Raw genomic sequence first — 18,695 nt, forward strand, 5'->3', positions numbered from 1 at the left:
CTAAGAGTGCTGACTTTATGCATGGCCTGTCCAGCTTTGATTTTGCCGTTGGACACAGACTTTGAATGGTTCCTAATGGAATGGATATTTCTTCATGGTGAGCAATGATCGTTTCCTCTGAGCACTGTTTTTATATTAGTGGGCCATAGATAAAGTGAATAGCTAAAATTTGGCGTATAAAGGCACAGAGTAGTTGGCTTACAAACTTTCTGAGTGGGGGAACATTCCATAAGTTTTAGAATTAAGGTCCTGATGTTACTTAATTCCATGTTGGGGTTAAAGAATATTGAACGGGTGCCAGGTTCCCAAATGTGGTTTTAGTTCGTGGATTGTGCCAACCTTGGCGATACACATGTGTGGTTAAATGAAGGGCGGAGTGATCAATGGCTCCTTGAGCATTGCCATTCTAGTTGGGTCTCTTCATTTCTGAACATGGGTACAGGGTGCAGCTGCCTCAGCGTGATCCCTGCGTTAGCTGTCACGGCTCCTTTCCGGCAAGACGTCCCTGAGCCGAAGACACATGGACCTACTCATAGGAAACCCGGGCTGTTGGAGTATCGGTGTAGAGATATGATGATATATCCAATGCCCACGCTGCTCTGCTTACACATTCACTGCCTCTGCTCTCCTCCTTCAGCCAGCAACATGTCGTCTGTTTTGAAAGATTTATATGGACATTGGAATTGGTGTTAGACATGCGGGTTAATGGTTTAATTTCGGAATTGTGTTTGAATCACACTGCTTTCAGATGTCTGCTTGATGAACACTTAACCTTTATATATGAGTCTCACTTAGACATGAGTTTCTATGCCCCTGTTTCTTTACGAGAGCCGGAGTCACAAATAGGATACCTCGCAGTGGGGCAATGGAAAAACTCATCTTAAGATGGAGAGTAGCTATTTGATTGACTTTGCCCTCATGGTAATTCTTCTTCATTGTCTATCCAGAGGTCAGACAAAGCCACCCTTTGCTCGGTTGTTCTCTGGGGAAACTATGGAAAGTGGGAAAAATGAAAGTTTGTAAGCCCACTTGCTTTGAGCCACCAAAATGGGGTGATCTTTAGCTGGGTTTAGACCACCTCTGGGAAGACAGCTATGCAATGAAATTGATGCCCACCAGTGCTTTCCTGTACTCTGGAACCATAAGTCTTGGCCAGAAGTTAAAAAAAAAATCTGGGAGTAGGGAGAAAACATCTCCCTGGGACTGTGTGATAAAGAGAGCCTGTGAGCAGGCTGAATTGCTTCCTGGGTGTCCACGTGGAACTACATGTGGTGTGGAGGTCAGAGAAATGCAGCAATAAAAGGACTGCTTGCATATGGGCACGGATACCTGTGGATTTGGTTTACCTGAAAAGGAGAACACGAGGGTGACTCGAGTAAAGTTCCCACGTCGCAACAGGAGCCTAACTTGTTGAATAGTGGCGAGAGCCCATGGTCTACAAGCAAGGTGAGAGGTGGATACCCCGTGAAGGCTGAGCGAGGTAGCTGGCACGGGTCGACCCGACGCCCACAGAGGACGATATTGGAGACTATGAACTTGTGCCTAAGTGTGCTGAATTTATGCACGGCCTGTCTGGCTTTGATTTTGCCGATGGACACAGACTTTGAATGGTTCCTATTGGAATGAAGATTTCTTCATGGCGAGCAATGATCGTTTCCTCTGAGCACTGTTTTTATATTAGTGGGCCATAGATAAAGTGAATAGCTAAAATTTGGCGTATAAAGGCACAGAGTAGTTGGCTTACAAACTTTCTGAGTGGGGGAACATTCCATAAGTTTTATAATTAAGGTCCTGATGTTACTTAATTCCATGTTGGGGTTAAAGAATTTTGAACGGGTGCCAGGTTCGCAAATGTGGATTTAATTCGTGGATTGTGCCAACCTGGGGGATACACACGTGCGGTTAAATGATGGGCGGAGTGATCAATGTCTCCTTGAGCATTGCCATTCTAGTTGGGTCTCTTCATTTCTGAATGTGGGAGCAGGGTGCAGTTTCCTCAGCTTGTTCCCTGCTTTAGCTTGCAAGGCAATTTACGGCAAGTCGTATCTTGAGCCGAAGACACATGGAAATACCCAGAGGAAGCCCGAGCTGTTTGAGTAGCCGTGCAGAGATATAAGGACATATCCACTGCCCACGCTGCCCTGCTAACACATTCACTGCCTCTGCTCTCCTCCTTCAGCCAGCAACATGTCGTCTGTTTTGAAAGATGGAGGAGTACACTGCAATTGGTGTTAGACATGTGGGTTAATGGGTTAATGTTGGACTTGTGGTTTTGGACCACACTGCTTTCGGATGTCTGCTTGATGAACACTTAACCTTGATATATGAGTCTCACTTAGACATGAGTTTCTGTGCCCCTGTTTGTCTATGAGAACCAGAGTCACAAATAGGATAACCAAGAGCGGGCCAATGGAAAAACTCATCTTAAGATGGAGAGTAGCTATTTGTTTGACCTTGCCCTCATGGTAATTCTTCTTCCTTGTCTATCCAGAGGTCAGGCAAAGCCACCCTTTACTCGGTTGTTTTCTGGGGAAACTATGGTAAGTGGTGAAAATGAAAGTTTGTAAGCCCACTTGCTTTGAGCCACCAAAATGGGGTGATCTTTAGCTGGGTTTAGACCACTTCTGGGAAGACAGCTATGCTGTGAAATTGATGCCCACTAGTGCTTTCCTGTACTCAGGAACCATAAGTCTTTGCCAGAAGTTAAAAAAAAAATCTGGGAGTAGGGAGAAAATATCTCCCTGGGACTGTGTGTTAAAGAGAGCCTGTGAGCTGGCTGAATTGCTTCCTGGGTGTCCACGTGGAACTGCATGTGGTGTGGAGGTCGGAGAAATGCAGCAATAAAAGGACTGCTTGCATATGGGCACGGATACCTGTGGATTTGGTTTACCTGAAAAGGAGAACACGAGGGTGACTCGAGTAAAGTTCACCAAGTCGCATCAGGAGCCCAACTTGTTGAATAGTGGCGAGAACCCATGGTCTACAAGCAAGGTGACCGGTGGATACCCCGTGAAGGCTGAGCGAGGTAGCTGGCACGGGTCGACCCGACGCCTACCAGAGGACGATATTGGGGACTGTGAACTGGTGCCTAAGGGTTCTGAGTTTATGCACGGCCTGTCCGGCTTTGATTTTGCCGATGGACACAGACTTTGAATGGTTCCTATTGGAATGAAGATTTCTTCATGGCGAGCAATGATTGTTTCCTCTGAGCACTGTTTTTATATTAGTGGGCCATAGATAAAGTGAATAGCTAAAATTTGGCATATAATGGCACAGAGTAGTTGGTTTACAAACTTTCTGAGTGGGGGAACATTCCATAAGTTTTAAAATTAAGGTCCTGATGTTACTTAATTCCATGTTGGGTTTAAAGAATTTTCAGGTGGGCCAGGTTCGCAAATGTGGATTTAGTATGTGGATTGTGCCAACCTGGGCGATACACATGTGCGGTTAAATGAAGGGCAGAGTGATCAATGTCTCCTTGAGCATTGCCATTTTAGTTGGGTCTCTTCATTTCTGAACTTGGGAGCAGGGGCAGGTGCCTCACCTTGTTCCCTGCTTTAGCTGTCAAGGCTCCTTTCCTGCAATACGTCCCTGAGTCGAAGACACATGGACATACCCAGAGGAAGCCCGGGCTGTTTGAGTAGCCGTGCAGAGATATACGGACATATCCATTGCCCACGCTGCTCGCTTACACATTCACTGCCTCTGCACTCATCTTTCAGCCAGCAACATGTCGTCTGTTTTGAAAGATGGAGGAGGACACTGCAATTGGTGTTAGACATGTGGGTTAATGGGTTAATGTTGGACTTGTGGCTTTGGACCACACTGCTTTCGGATGTCTGCTTGATGAACACTTAACCTTGATATATGAGTCTCACTTAGACATGAGTTTCTGTGCCCCTGTTTGTCTACGAGAGTCAGAGTCACAAAGAGGATACCTACCAGTGGGGCAATGGAAAAACTCATCTTAAGATGGAGAGTAGCTATTTGTTTGACCTTGTCCTCATGGTAATTCTTCTTCCTTGTCTATCCAGAGGTCAGACCAAGCCACCCTTTACTCGGTTGTTTTCTGGGGAAACTATGGGAAGTGGTGAAAATGAAAGTTTGTAATCCCACTTGCTTTGAGCCACCAATATGGGGTGATCTTTAGCTGGGTTTAGACCACCTCTGGGAAGAGAGCTATGCAGTGAAATTGATGCCCACCAGTGCTTTCATGTACTCTGGAACCATAAGTCTTTGCCAGAAGTTAAAAAAAAAATCTGGGAGTAGGGAGAAAACATCTCCCTGGGACACTGTGTTAAAGAGAGCCTGTGAGCAGGCTGAATTGCTTCCTGGGTGTCCACGTGGAACTATATGTGGTGTGGAGGTCGGAGAAATGCAGCAATAAAAGGAATGCTTGCATATGGGCACGGATACCTGTGGATTTGGTTTACCTGAAAAGGAGAACACGAGGGTGACTCGAGTAAAGTTCACCACGTCGCATCAGGAGCCCAACTTGTTGAATAGTGGCGAGAGCCCATGGTCTACAAGCAAGGTGACCGGTGGATACCCCGTGAAGGCTGAGCGAGGTAGCTGGCACTTGTCGACCCGAAGCCCACCAGAAGATGATATTGGGGACTGTGAACTGGTGCCTAAAAGTGCTGAGTTTATGCACGGCCTGTCCGGCTTTGATTTTGCCGATGGACACAGACTTTGAATGGTTCCTATTGGAATGAAGATTTCTTCATGGCGAGCAATGATTGTTTCCTCTGAGCACTGTTTTTATATTAGTGGGCCATAGATAAAGTGAATAGCTAAAATTTGGCGTATAATGGCACAGAGTAGTTGGCTTACAAACTTTCTGATTGGGGGAACATTCCATAAGTTTTAGAATTAAGGTCCTGATGTTACTTAATTCAATGTTGGGTTTAAAGAATTTTCAGGGGGGCCAGGTTCGCAAATGTGGATTTAGTATGTGGATTGTGCCAACCTGGGCGATACACATATGCGGTTAAATGAAGGGCAGAGTGATCAATGGCTCCTTGAGCATTGCCATTCTAGTTGGGTCTCTTCATTACTGAACTTGGGAGCAGGGTGCAGGTGCCTCACCTTGTTCCCTGCTTTAGCTGTCAAGGCTCCTTTCCTGCAATACGTCCCTGAGTCGAAGACACATGGACATACCCAGAGGAAGCCCGGGCTGTTTGAGTAGCCGTGCAGACATATACGGACAATCCACTGCCCACGCTGCTCGCTTACACATTCACTGCCTCTGCACTCTTCTTTCAGCCAGCAACATGTCGTCTGTTTTGAAAGATGGAGGAGGACACTACAATTGGTGTTAGACATGTGGGTTAATGGGTTAATGTCGGACTTGTGGGTTTGGACCACACTGCTTTCGGATGCCTGCATGATGAACACTTAACCTTGATATATGAGTCTCACTTAGACATGAGTTTCTGTGCCCCTGTTTGTCTACGAGAGCCAGAGTCACAAATAGGTTACCTAGCAGTTGGGCAATGGAAAAACTCATCTCAAGATGGAGAGTAGCTATTTGTTTGACCTAGCCCTCATGGTAATTCTTCTTTCTTGTCTACCCCGAGGTCAGACAAAGCCACACTTTACTCGGTTGCTTTCTGGGGAAACTATGGGAAGTGGTGAAAATGAAAGTTTGTAAGCCCACTTGCTTTGAGCCACCAAAATGGGGTGATCTTTAGCTGGGTTTAGACCACCTCTGGGAAGACAGCTATGCAGTGAAATTGATGCCCACTAGTGCTTTCCTGTACTCTGGAACCTTAAGTCTTTGCCAGAAGTTAAAAAAAAAAATCTGGGAGTAGGGAGAAAACATCTCCCTGGGACTGTGTGTTAAAGAGAGCCTGTGAGCAGGCTGAATTGCTTCCTGGGTGTCCACGTGGAACTACATGTGGTGTGGAGGTCGGAGAAATGCAGCAATAAAAGGACTGCTTGCATATGGGCACGGATACCTGTGGATTTGGTTTACCTGAAAAGGAGAACGTGAGGGTGACCAGAGTAAAGTTCACCATGTCGCAACAGGAGCCCAACTTGTTGAATAGTGGCGAGAACCCATGGTCTACAAGCAAGGTGACCGGTGGATACCACGTGAAGGCTTAGCGAGGTAGCTGGCACGTGTCGACACGAAGCCCACCAGAAGACGATATTGGAGACTGTGAATTGGTGCCTAAGAGTGCTGAGTTTATGCACGGCCTGTCCGGCTTTGATTTTGCCGATGGACACAGATTTTGAATGGTTCCTATTGGAATGAAGATTTCTTCATGGCGAGCAATGATTGTTACCTCTGAGCACTGTTTTTATATTAGTGGGCCATAGATAAAGTGAATAGCTAAAATTTGTCGTATAATGGCACAGAGTAGTTGGCTTACAAACTTTCTGAGTGGGGGAACATTCCATAAGTTTTAGAATTAAGGTCCTGATGTTACTTAATTCCATGTTGGGTTTAAAGAATTTTGAAGGGGGGCCAGGTTCGCAAATGTGGATTTAGTATGTGGATTGTGCCAACCTGGGCGATACACATGTGCGGTTAAATGAAGGGCGGAGTGATTAATGGCTCCTTGAGCATTGCCATTCTAGTTGGGTCTCTTCATTTCTGAACTTGGGAGCATGGTGCAGCTGCCTCACCTTGTTCCCTGCTTTAGCTGTCAAGGCTCCTTTCCTGCAATACGTCCCTAAGCCGAAGACACATGGACATACCCAGAGGAAACTCGGGCTGTTGGAGTAGCCGTGCAGAGTTATGCTGACAAATCCACTGCCCACGCTGCTCTGCTTACACATTCATTGCCTCTGCACTCCTCCTTCAGCCAGCAACATGTCGTCTGTTTTGAAAGATGGAGGAGGACACTGCAATTGGTGTAACACATGTGGTTAAATGCGTTAATGTTGGACTTGTGGTTTTGGACCACACTGCTTTCGGATGTCTGCTTGATAAACACTTAACCTTGATATACGAGTCTCACTTAGACATGAGTTTCTGTGCCCCTGTTTGTCTAACAGAGCCAGAGTCACAAATAGGTTACCTAGCAGTGGGGCAATGGAAAAACTCATCTCAAGATGGAGAGTAGCTATTTGTTTGACCTAGCCCTCATGGTAATTCTTCTTCCTTGTCTATCCCGAGGTCAGACAAAGCCACCCTTTACTCGGTTGCTTTCTGGGGAAACTATGGGAAGTGGTGAAAATGAAAGTTTGTAAGCCCACTTGCTTTGAGCCACCAAAATGGGGTGATCTTTAGCTGGGTTTAGACCACCTCTGGGAAGACAGCTATGCAGTGAAATTGATGCCCACCAGTGCTTTCCTGTACTCTGGAGCCTTAAGTCTTTGCCAGAAGTTAAAAAAAAAAATCTGGGAGTAGGGAGAAAACATCTCCCTGGGACTGTGTGTTAAAGAGAGCCTGTGAGCAGGCTGAATTGCTTCCTGGGTGTCCACGTGGAACTACATGTGGTGTGGAGGTCAGAGAACTGCAGCAATAAAAGGACTGCTTGCATATGGGCACGGATACCTGTGGATTTGGTTTACCTGAAAAGGAGAACACGAGGGGGACTCGAGTAAAGTTCACCATGTCGCATCAGGAACCCAACTTGTTGAATAGTGGCGAGAACCCATGGTCTACAAGCAAGGTGACCGGTGGATACCCCGTGAAGGCTGAGAGTGGTAGATGGCACGGGTCGACACGAAGCCCACCAGAGGACGATATTGGAGACTGTGAACTGGTGCCTAAGAGTGCTGAGTTTATGCACGGCCTGTACGGCTTTGATTTTGCCGATGGACACAGATTTTGAATGGTTCCTATTGGAATGAAGATTTCTTCATGGCGAGCAATGATTGTTTCCTCTGAGCACGGTTTTTATATTAGTGGGCCATAGATAAAGTGAATAGCTAAAATTTGGCGTATAATGGCACAGAGTAGTTGGCTTACAAACTTTCTGAGTGGGGGAACATTCCATAAGTTTTAGAATTAAGGTCCTGATGTTACTTAATTCCATGTTGGGTTTAAAGAATTTTGAAGGGGGGCCAGGTTCTCAAATGTGGATTTAGTATGTGGATTGTGCCAACCTGGGCGATACACATGTGCGGTTAAATGAAGGGCAGAGTGATCAATGTCTCCTTGAGCATTGCCATTCTAGTTGGGTCTCTTTATTTCTGAACTTGGGAGCAGGGTGCAGGTGCCTCACATTGTTCCCTGTTTTAGCTGTCAAGGCTCCTTTCCTGCAATACGTCCCTGAGTCGAAGACACATGGACATACCCAGAGGAAGCCCGGGCTGTTTGAGTAGCCGTGCAGAGATATACGGACATATCCACTGCCCACGCTGTTCGCTTACACATTCACTGCCTCTGCTCTCCTCCTTCAGCCAGCAACATGTCGTCTGTTTTGAAAGATGGAGGAGGACACTACAATTGGTGTTAGACATGTGGGTTAATGGGTTAATGTCGGACTTGTGGTTTTGGACCACACTGCTTTCGGATGTCTGCTTGATGAACACTTAACCTTGATATATGAGTCTCACTTAGACATGAGTTTCTGTGCCCCTGTTTGTCTACGAGAGTCAGAGTAACAAATAGGTTACCTAGCAGTGGGGCAATGGAAAAACTCATCTCAAGATGGAGAGTAGCTATTTGTTTGACCTAGCCCTCATGGTAATTCTTCTTCCTTGTCTATCCCGAGGTCAGACAAAGCCACCCTTTACTCGGTTGCTTTCTGGGGAATCTATGGGAAGTGGTGAAAATAAAAGTTTGTAAGCCCACTTGCTTTGAGCCACCAAAATGGGGTGATCTTTAGCTGGGTTTAGACCACCTCTGGGAAGACAGCTATGCAGTGAAATAGATGCCCACCAGTGCTTTCGTGTACTCAGGAACCTTAAGTCTTTGCCAGAAGTTAAAAAAAAAATCTGGGAGTAGGAAGAAAACATCTCCCTGGGACTGTGTGTTAAAGAGAGCCTGTGAGCAGGCTGAATTGCTTCCTGGGTGTCCACGTGGAACTACATGTGGTGTGGAGGTCAGAGAACTGCAGCAATAAAAGGACTGCTTGCATATGGGCACGGATACCTGTGGATTTGGTTTACCTGAAAAGGAGAACACGAGGGTGACTCGAGTAAAATTCACCATGTCGCATCAGGAGCCCAACTTGTTGAATAGTGGCGAGAGCCCATGGTCTACAAGCAAGGTGAGCGGTGGACACCCCATGAAGGCTGAGTGAGGTAGCCTGCACGGGTCGAACCGAAGCCCACCAGAGGGCAATATTGGGGACTGTGAACTGGTGCCTAAGATTGCTGACTGTATGCACGGCCTGTCCGGCTTTGATTTTGCCCATGGGCACAGACTTTGAAATGTTCCTATTGCAATGAAGATTTCTTCATAGCGAGCAATGATTGTTTCCTCTGAGCACTGGTTTTTTATTAGTGGGTCACAGATAAATTGGATAGGAAAAATTTGGGGTATAAATGGACAGAGTAGTTGGCTTACAAACATACCGAGTCGGGGAATATTCCATAAGTTTTAGTATTAAGGTCCTGATGTTACTTAATTCCATGTTTGGGTTAAAGAATTTTGAACGGGTGCCAGGTTCGCAAATGTGGATTCAGTTCGTGGATTGTGGCAACCGGGGCGATACACACGTGCGTTTAAATGAAGGGCGGAGTGATCAATGGATCCTTGAGCATTGCCATTCTAGTTGAGTCTCTTCATTTCTGAACTTGGGAGCAGGGTGCAGCTGCCTAAGCTTGATCCCTGCTTTAGCTATCAAGGATCCTTTCCTGCAATACGTCCCTAAGCCGAAGACACATGGACCTACCCAGAGGAAGCTCCGGCTGTTGGAGTAGCCGTGCAGAGTTATGCTGACATACCCACTGCCCACGCTGCTCTGTTACACATTCACTGCCACGGCTCTCCTCCTTCAGCCAGCAACATGTCGTCTGTTTTGAAAGATGGAGGAGGACATTGCAATTGGTGTTAGACATGTGGGTTAATATGTTAATGTCGGACTTGTGGGTTTGAACCACACTGCTTTCGGAAATCTGCTTGATGAACACTTAACCTTTATATATGAGTCTCACTTAGACATGAGTTTCTGTGGCCCTGTTTCTCTACGAGAGCCAGAGTCACAAATAGGATACCTAGCAGTGGGGCAATGGAAAAACTCATCTTAAGATGGAGAGTAGCTATTTGTTTGACTTTGCACTCATGGTAATTCTTCTTTCTTGTCTATCCAGAGGTCAGACAAAGCCACCATTTACTCGGTTGTTTTCTGGGGAAACTACGGGCAGGGGGAATAATGAAAGTTTGTAAGCCCACTTGCTTTGACCACCAAAATGGGGTGATCTTTAGCTGGGTTTGACCACCTCTGGGAAGACAGCTATGCAGTGAAATTGTTGCCCACCATTGCTTTCCTGTACTCCGGAACCATAAGTCTTTGCCAGAAGTTAAAAAAAAATCTGGGAGTAGGGAGAAAACATCTCCCTGGGACTGTGTGTTAAAGAGAGCCTGTGAGCAGGCTGAATTGCTTCCTGGGTGTCCACGTGGAACTACATGTGGTGTGGAGGTCGGAGAAATGCAGCAATAAAAGGACTGCTTGCATATGGGCACGGATACCTGTGGATTTGGTTTACCTGAAAAGGAGAACACGAGGGTGACTCGAGTAAAGTTCACCACGTCGCATCAGGAGCCCTACTTGTTGAATAGTGGCGAGAGCCCATGGTCTACAAGCATGGTGACCGGTGGACACCCCGTGAAGGCTGAGTGAGGTAGCCTGCACGGTTCGACCCGAAGCCCACCAGAGGGCAATATTGGGGACTGTGAACTGGTGCCTAAGAGTGCTGAGTTTATGCACGGCTTGTCCAGCTTTGATTTTGCCGATGGACACAGACTTTGAATGGTTCCTATTGGAAAGAAGATTTCTTCATGGCGAGCAATGATTGTTTCCTCTGAGCACTGTTTTTATATTAGTGGGCCATATAAAGTGAATAGCTAAAATTTGGCGTATAATGGCACAGAGTAGTTGGCTTACAAACTTTCTGAGTGGGGGAACATTCCATAAGTTTTAGAATTAAGGTCCTGATGTTACTTAATTCCATGTTGTGTTTAAAGAATTTTGAAGGGGGGCCAGGTTCGCAAATGTGGATTTAGTATGTGGATTGTGCCAACCTGGGCGTTACACATGTGCGGTTAAATGAAAGGCGGAGTAATCAATGGCTCCTTGAGCATTGCCATTCTAGTTGGGTCTCTTCATTTCTGACCTTGGGAGCAGGGTGCAGCTGCCTCACCTTGTTCCCTGCTTTAGCTGTCAAGGCTCCTTTCCTGCAATACGTCCCTAAGCCGAAGACACATGGACATACCCAGAGGAAGCCCGGGCTGTTGGAGTAGCTGTGCAGAGATATACTGACATATCCACTGCCCACGCTGCTCTGCTTACACATTCACTGCCTCTGCTCTCCTCCTTCAGCCAGCAACATGTCATCTGTTTTGAAAGATGGAGGAGGAAACTGCAATTGGTGTTAGACATGTGGGTTAATGGGTTAATGTTGGACTTGTGGTTTTGGACCACACTGCTTTCAGATGTCTGCTTGACGAACACTTAACCTTTATATATGAGTCTCACTTAGACATGAGTTTCTGTGCCCCTGTTTGTCTAAGAAAGCCAGAGTCACAAATAGGATACCTAGCAGTGGGGCAATGGAAAAACTCATCTTAAGATGGAGAATAGCTATTTGTTTGACTTTGCACTCATGGTAATTCTTCTTTCTTGTCTATCCAGAGGTCAGACAAAGCCACCCTTTACTCGGTTGTTTTCTGGGGAAACTACGGGCAGGGGGAATAATGAAAGTTTGTAAGCCCATTTGCTTTGACCACCAAAATGGGGTGATCTTTAGCTGGGTTTGACCACCTCTGGGAAGACAGCTATGCAGTGAAATTGTTGCCCACCATTGCTTTCCTGTACTCCGGAACCATAAGTCTTTGCCAGAAGTTAAAAAAAAATCTGGGAGTAGGGAGAAAACATCTCCCTGGGACTGTGTGTTAAAGAGAGCCTGTGAGCAGGCTGAATTGCTTCCTGGGTGTCCACGTGGAACTACATGTGGTGTGGAGGTCGGAGAAATGCAGCAATAAAAGGACTGCTTGCATATGGGCACGGATACCTGTGGATTTGGTTTACCTGAAAAGGAGAACACGAGGGTGACTCGAGTAAAGTTCACCACGTCGCATCAGGAGCCCAACTTGTTGAATAGTGGTGAGAGCCCATGGTCTACAAGCATGGTGACCGGTGGACACCCCGTGAAGGCTGAGTGAGGTAGCTGGCACGGGTCGACACGAAGCCCAACAGAGGGCGATATTGGAGACTGTGAACTGGTCCCTAAAAGTGCTGAGTTTATGCACGGCCTGTCCGGCTTTGATTTTGCCGATGGACACAGACTTTGAATGGTTCCTATTGGAATGAAGATTTCTTCATGGCGAGCAATAATTGTTTCCTCTGAGCACTGTTTTTATATTAGTGGGCCATAGATAAAGTGAATAGCTAAAATTTGGCGTATAAAGGCACAGAGTAGTTGGCTTACAAACTTTCTGATTAGGGGAACATTCCATAAGTTTTAGAATTAAGGTCCTCAGTTACTTAATTCCATGTTGGGTTTAAAGAATTTTGAAGGGGGGCCAGGTTCGCAAATGTGGATTTAGTATGTGGATTGTGCCAACCTGGGCGATACACATGTGCGGTTAAATGAAGGGCGGAGTGATCAATGGCTCCTTGAGCATTGCCATTCTAGTTGGGTCTCTTCATTTCTGAACTTGGGAGCAGGGTGCAGCTGCCTCACCTTGTTCCCTGCTTTAGCTGTCAAGGCTCCTTTCCTGCAATACGTCCCTAAGCCGAAGACACATGGACATACCCAGAGGAAGCCCGGGCTATTGGAGTAGCCGTGCAGAGATATACTGACATATCCACTGCCCACACTGCTCTGCTTACACATTCACTGCCTCTGCTCTCCTCCTTCAGCCAGCAACATGTCGTCTGTTTTGAAACATGGAGGAGGACACTGCAATTGGTGTTAGACATGTGGGTTAATGGGTTAATGTTGGACTTGTGGTTTTGGACCACACTGCTTTCAGATGTCTGCTTGATGAACACTTAACCTTGATATATGAGTCTCACTTAGACATGAGTTTCTGTGGCCCTGTTTCTCTACGAGAGCCAGAGTCACAAATAGGATACCTAGCAGTGGGGCAATGGAAAAACTCATCTTAAGATGGAGAGTAGCTATTTGTTTGACCTTGCCCTCATGGTAATTCTTCTTCCTTGTCTATCCAGATGTCAGACAAAGCCACCCTTTACTCGGTTGTTTTCTGGAGAAACTATGGGAAGTGGGAAAGTTGAAAGTTTGTAAGCCCACTTGCTTTGAGCCACCAAAATGGCGTGATCTTTAGCTGGGTTTAGACCACCTCTTGGAATACAGCTATGCAGTGAAATTGATGCCCACCAGTGTTTTCCTGTACTCTGGAACCATAAGTCTTTGCCAGAAGTTAAAAAAAACCTGGGAGTAGGGAGAAAACATCTCCCAGGGACTGTGTGTTAAAGAGAGCCTGTGAGCAGGGTGAATTGCTTGCTGGGTGTCCACGTGGATCTACATATTTTGTGGAGGCCCGAGAAATGCAGCAATAAAAGGACTGCTGGCATATGGGCACGGATCCCTGTGAATTTAGTTTACCTGAAAAGGAGAACACAAGGGTGACTCGAGTAAAGTTAACCACGTCGCATCAGGAGCCCAACTTGTTGAATAGTGGCGAGAGCCCATGGTCTACAAGCAAGGTGACCGGTGGACACCCCATGAAGGCTGAGTGAGGTAGCCTGCACGGGTCGAACCGAAGCCCACCAGAGGGCAATATTGGGTACTGTGAACTGGTGCCTAAGAGTGCTGACTGTATGCACGGCCTGTCCGGCTTTGATTTTGCCCATGGGAACAGACTTTGAAATGTTCCTATTGCAATGAAGTTTCGTCATAGCGAGCAATGATTGTTTCCTCTGAGCACTGGTTTTATATTAGTGGGTCACAGATAAATTGGATAGGTAAAATTTGGGGTATAAATGCACAGAGTAGTTGGCTTACAAACATACCGAGTCGGGGAATATTCCATAAGTTTTATTATTAAGGTCCTGATGTTACTTAATTCCATGTTTGGGTTAAAGAATTTTGAACGGGTTCCAGGTTCGCAAATGTGGATTCAGTTCGTGTATTGTGGCAACCTGGGCGATACACACGTGCGTTTAAATGAAGGGAGGAGTGATCAATGGATCCTTGAGCATTGCCATTCTAGTTGAGTCTCTTCATTTCTGAACTTGGGAGCAGGGTGCAGCTGCCTCAGCTTGATCCCTGTTTAGCTATCAAGGATCCTTTCCTGCAATACGTCCCTAAGCCGAAGACACATGGACCTACCCAGAGGAAGCTCCGGCTGTTGGAGTAGCCGTGCAGAGTTATGCTGACATACCCACTGCCCACGCTGCTCTGTTACACATTCACTGCCCCGGCTCTCCTCCTTCAGCCAGCAACATGTCGTCTGTTTTGAAAGATGGAGGAGGACATTGCAATTGGTGTTAGACATGTGGGTTAATGGGTTAATGTCGGACTTGTGGTTTTGAACCACACTGCTTTCGGATGTCTGCTTGATGAACACTTAACCTTTATATATGAGTCTCACTTAGACATGAGTTTCTGTGGCCCTGTTTCTCTACGAGAGCCAGAGTCACAAATAGGACACCTAGCAGTGGGGCAATGGAAAAACTCATCTTAAGATGGAGAGTAGCTATTTGCTTGACTTTGCACTCATGGTAATTCTTCTTTCTTGTCTATCCAGAGGTCAGACAAAGCCACCCTTTATTCGGTTGTTTTCTGGGGAATCTATGGGAAGGTTAAAAAATGAACGTTGTAAGCCCACTTGCTTTGAGCCATCAAAATGGGGTGATCTTTAGCTGGGTTTAGATCACCTCTGGGAAGAAAGCTATGCAGTGAAATAGATGCCCACCAGTGCTTTCCTGTACTCTAGAACCATAAGTCTTTGCCAGAAGTTAAAAAAAAATCTGGGAGTAGGGAGAAAACATCTCCCTGGGACTGTGTGTTAAAGAGAGCCTGTGAGCAGGCTGAATTGCTTGCTGGGTGTCCACGTGGATCTACATATGGTGTGGAGGTCGGCGAAATGCAGCAATAAAAGGACTGCTTGCGTATGTGCACGGATACCTATGGATTTGGTTTACCAGAAAAGGAGAAACGAGGGTGATTCGAGTAAAGTTCACCACGTGGCAACAGTACCCCAGGCTTTTTGAATAGTGGCGAGAGCCCATGGCCTTCAGCAAGGTGACCGGTGGATACCCCGTGAAGGCTGAGCGAGGTCCCCGGCACGGGTCGACCCGAAGAACACCAGGGGACGATATTGGAGACTACGTACTGGCGCTTAAGAGTGCTGACTTCATGCACGGCATGTCCGGCTTTGATTTTGCGGATTGACACAGACATTGAAAGGTTCCTATTGGAATGAAGATTTCTTCATGGCGAGCAATGATTGTTTCCTCTTAGCACTGTTTTTATATTAGTGGGCCATAGATAAAGTGAATAGCTAAAATTTGGCGTATAATGGCACAGAGTAGTTGGCTTACAAACTTTCTGAGTGGGGGAACAATCCATAAGTTTTAGAATTAAGGTCCTGATGTTACTTAATTCCATGTTGTGGTTAAAGAATTTTGAACGGGTGCCAGGTTCGCTAATGTAGTTTTAGTTCGTGGATTGTGCCAACCTGGGCGATACACAAGTGCGGTTAAATTAAGGGCGGAGTGATCAATGGCTCCTTGAGCATTGCCATTCTAGTTGGGTCTCTTTATTTCTGAACTTGGGAGCTGGGTGCAGCTGCCTCAGCTTGTTCCCTGCGTTAGCTGTCAAGGCTCTTTCCTGCAATACGTCCCTAAGCCGAAGACACATGGACCTACCCAGAGGAAGCCTGGGCTGTTGGAGTAGCCGTGCAGAGATATGCTGACATATTCACTGCCCACACTGCTCTGCTTACACATTCACTGCCTCGGCTCTCCTCCTTCAGCCGGCAACATGTCGTCTGTTTTGAAAGGAGGAGGAGGACATTGCAATTGGTGTTAGACATGTGGGTTAATGGGTTAATGTCGGACTTGTGGGTTTGAACCACACTTCTTTCAGATGTCTGCTTGATGAACACTTAACCTTTATATATGAGTCTCACTTAGACATGAGTTTCTGTGCCCCTGTTTCTCTACGAGAGCCAGAGTGACAAATAGGATACCTAGCAGTGGGGCAATGGAAAAACTCATTGTAAGATGGAGAGTAGCTATTTGTTTGACCTTGCCCTCATGGTAATTCTTCTTCCTTGTCTATCCAGAGGTCAGACCAAGCCACCCTTTACTTGGTTGTTTTCTGGGGAAACTATGGGCAGTGGGAATAATGAAAGTTTGTAAGCCCACTTGCTCTGAACACCAAAATGGGGTGATCTTTAGCTGGGTTTAGACCACCTCTGGGAAGACAGCTATGCAGTAAAATGGATGCCCACCAGTGCTTTCGTGTACTCAGGAACCATAAGTCTTTGCCAGAAGTTAAAAAAAAAATCTGGGAGTAGGGAGAAAACATCTCCCTGGGACTGTGTGTTAAAGAGAGCCTGTGAGCAGGCTGAATTGCTTCCTGGGTGTACACGTGGAACTACATGTGGTGTGGAGGTCGGAGAAATGCAGCAATAAAAGGACTACTTGCATATGGGCACGGATACCTGTGGATTTGGTTTACCTGAAAAGGAGAACACGAGGGTGACTCGAGTAAATTCACCTGGTCGCTTCAGGAGCCCAACTTGTTGAATAATGGCGAGAGCCCATGGTCTACAAGCAAGGTGACCGGTGGACACCCCATGAAGGCTGAGCGAGGTACCCAGCACGGGTCGACCCGAAGCCCACCAGAGGAAGATATTGGAGACTGTGAACTGGTGCCTAAGAGTGCTGACGTTATGCACGGCCTGTCCGGCTTTGATTTTGCCGAAGGTCACAGACTTTGAATGGTTCCTATTGGAATGAAGATTTCTTCATGGCGAGCAATGATTGTTTCCTCTGAGCACTGTTTTTATATTAGTGGGCCATAGATAAAGTGAATATCTAAAATTTGGCGTATAATGGCACAGAGTAGTTGGCTTACAAACTTTCTGAGTGGTGGAACAATCCATAAGTTTTAGAATTAAGGTCCTGATGTTACTTAATTCCATGTTGTGGTTAAAGAATTTTGAACGGGTGCCAGGTTCGCTAATGTAGTTTTAGTTCGTGGATTGTGCCAACCTGGGCGATACACAAGTGCGGTTAAATGAAGGGCGGAGTGATCAATGGCTCCTTGAGCATTGCCATTCTAGTTGGGTCTCTTCATTTCTGAACTGGGAGCATGGTGCAGCTGCCTCAGCTTGTTCCCTGCGTTAGCTGTCAAGGCTCCTTTCCTGCAATACGTCCCTAAGCCGAAGACACATGGACCTACCCAGAGGAACCCCGGGCTATTGGAGTAGCCGTGCAGAGATATGCTGACATATCCACTGCCCACGCTGCTCTGCTTAGACATTCACTGCCTCGGCTCTCCTCCTTCAGCCGGCAACATGTCGTCTGTTTTGAAAGGAGGATGAGGACATTGCAATTGGTGTTAGACATGTGGGTTAATGGGTTAATGTCGGACTTGTGGGTTTGAACCACACTTCTTTCAGATGTCTGCTTGATGAACACTTAACCTTTATATATGAGTCTCACTTAGACATGAGTTTCTGTGCCCCTGTTTCTCTACGAGAGCCAGAGTGACAAATAGGATAACTAGCAGTGGGGCAATGGAAAAACTCATCGTAAGATGGAGAGTAGCTATTTGTTTGACCTTGCCCTCATGGTAATTCTTCTTCCTTGTCTATCCAGAGGTCAGACCAAGCCACCCTTTACTCGGTTGTTTTCTGGGGAAACTATGGGCAGTGGGAATAATGAAAGTTTGTAAGCCCACTTGCTCTGACCACCAAAATGGGGTGATCTTTAGCTGGGTTTAGACCACCTCTGGGAAGACAGCTATGCAGTAAAATGGATGCCCACCAATGCTTTCGTGTACTCAGGAAACATAAGTTTTTGCCAGAATTTAAAAAAAAATCTGGGAGTAGGGAGAAAACATCTCCCTGGGACTGTGTGTTAAAGAGAGCCTTTGAGCAGGCTGAATTGCTTCCTGGGTGTCCACGTGGAACTACATGTGGTGTGGAGGTCGGAGAAATGCAGCAATAAAAGAACTACTTGCATATGGGCACGGCTACCTGTGGATTTGGTTTACCTGAAAAGGAGAACACGAGGGTGACTCGAGTAAATTCACCTGGTCGCTTCAGGAGCCCAACTTGTTGAATAATGGCGAGAGCCCATGGTATACAAGCAAGGTGACCGGTTGACACCCCATGAAAGCTGAGCGAGGTACCCAGCACGGGTCGACCCGAAGCCCACCAGAGGACGATATTGGAGACTGTGAACTGGTGCCTAAGAGTGCTGATTTTATGCACGGCCTGTCCGGCTTTGATTTTGCCGATGGTCACAGACTTTGAATGGTTCTTATTGGAATGAAGATTTCTTCATGGCGAGCAATGATTGTTTCCTCTGAGCACTGTTTTTATATTAGTGGGCCATAGATAAAGTGAATAGCTAAAATTTGGCGTA

This window comes from Tenrec ecaudatus, chromosome 12, assembly GCF_050624435.1.
Source record: "Tenrec ecaudatus isolate mTenEca1 chromosome 12, mTenEca1.hap1, whole genome shotgun sequence".
Taxonomy (NCBI): domain Eukaryota; kingdom Metazoa; phylum Chordata; class Mammalia; order Afrosoricida; family Tenrecidae; genus Tenrec; species Tenrec ecaudatus.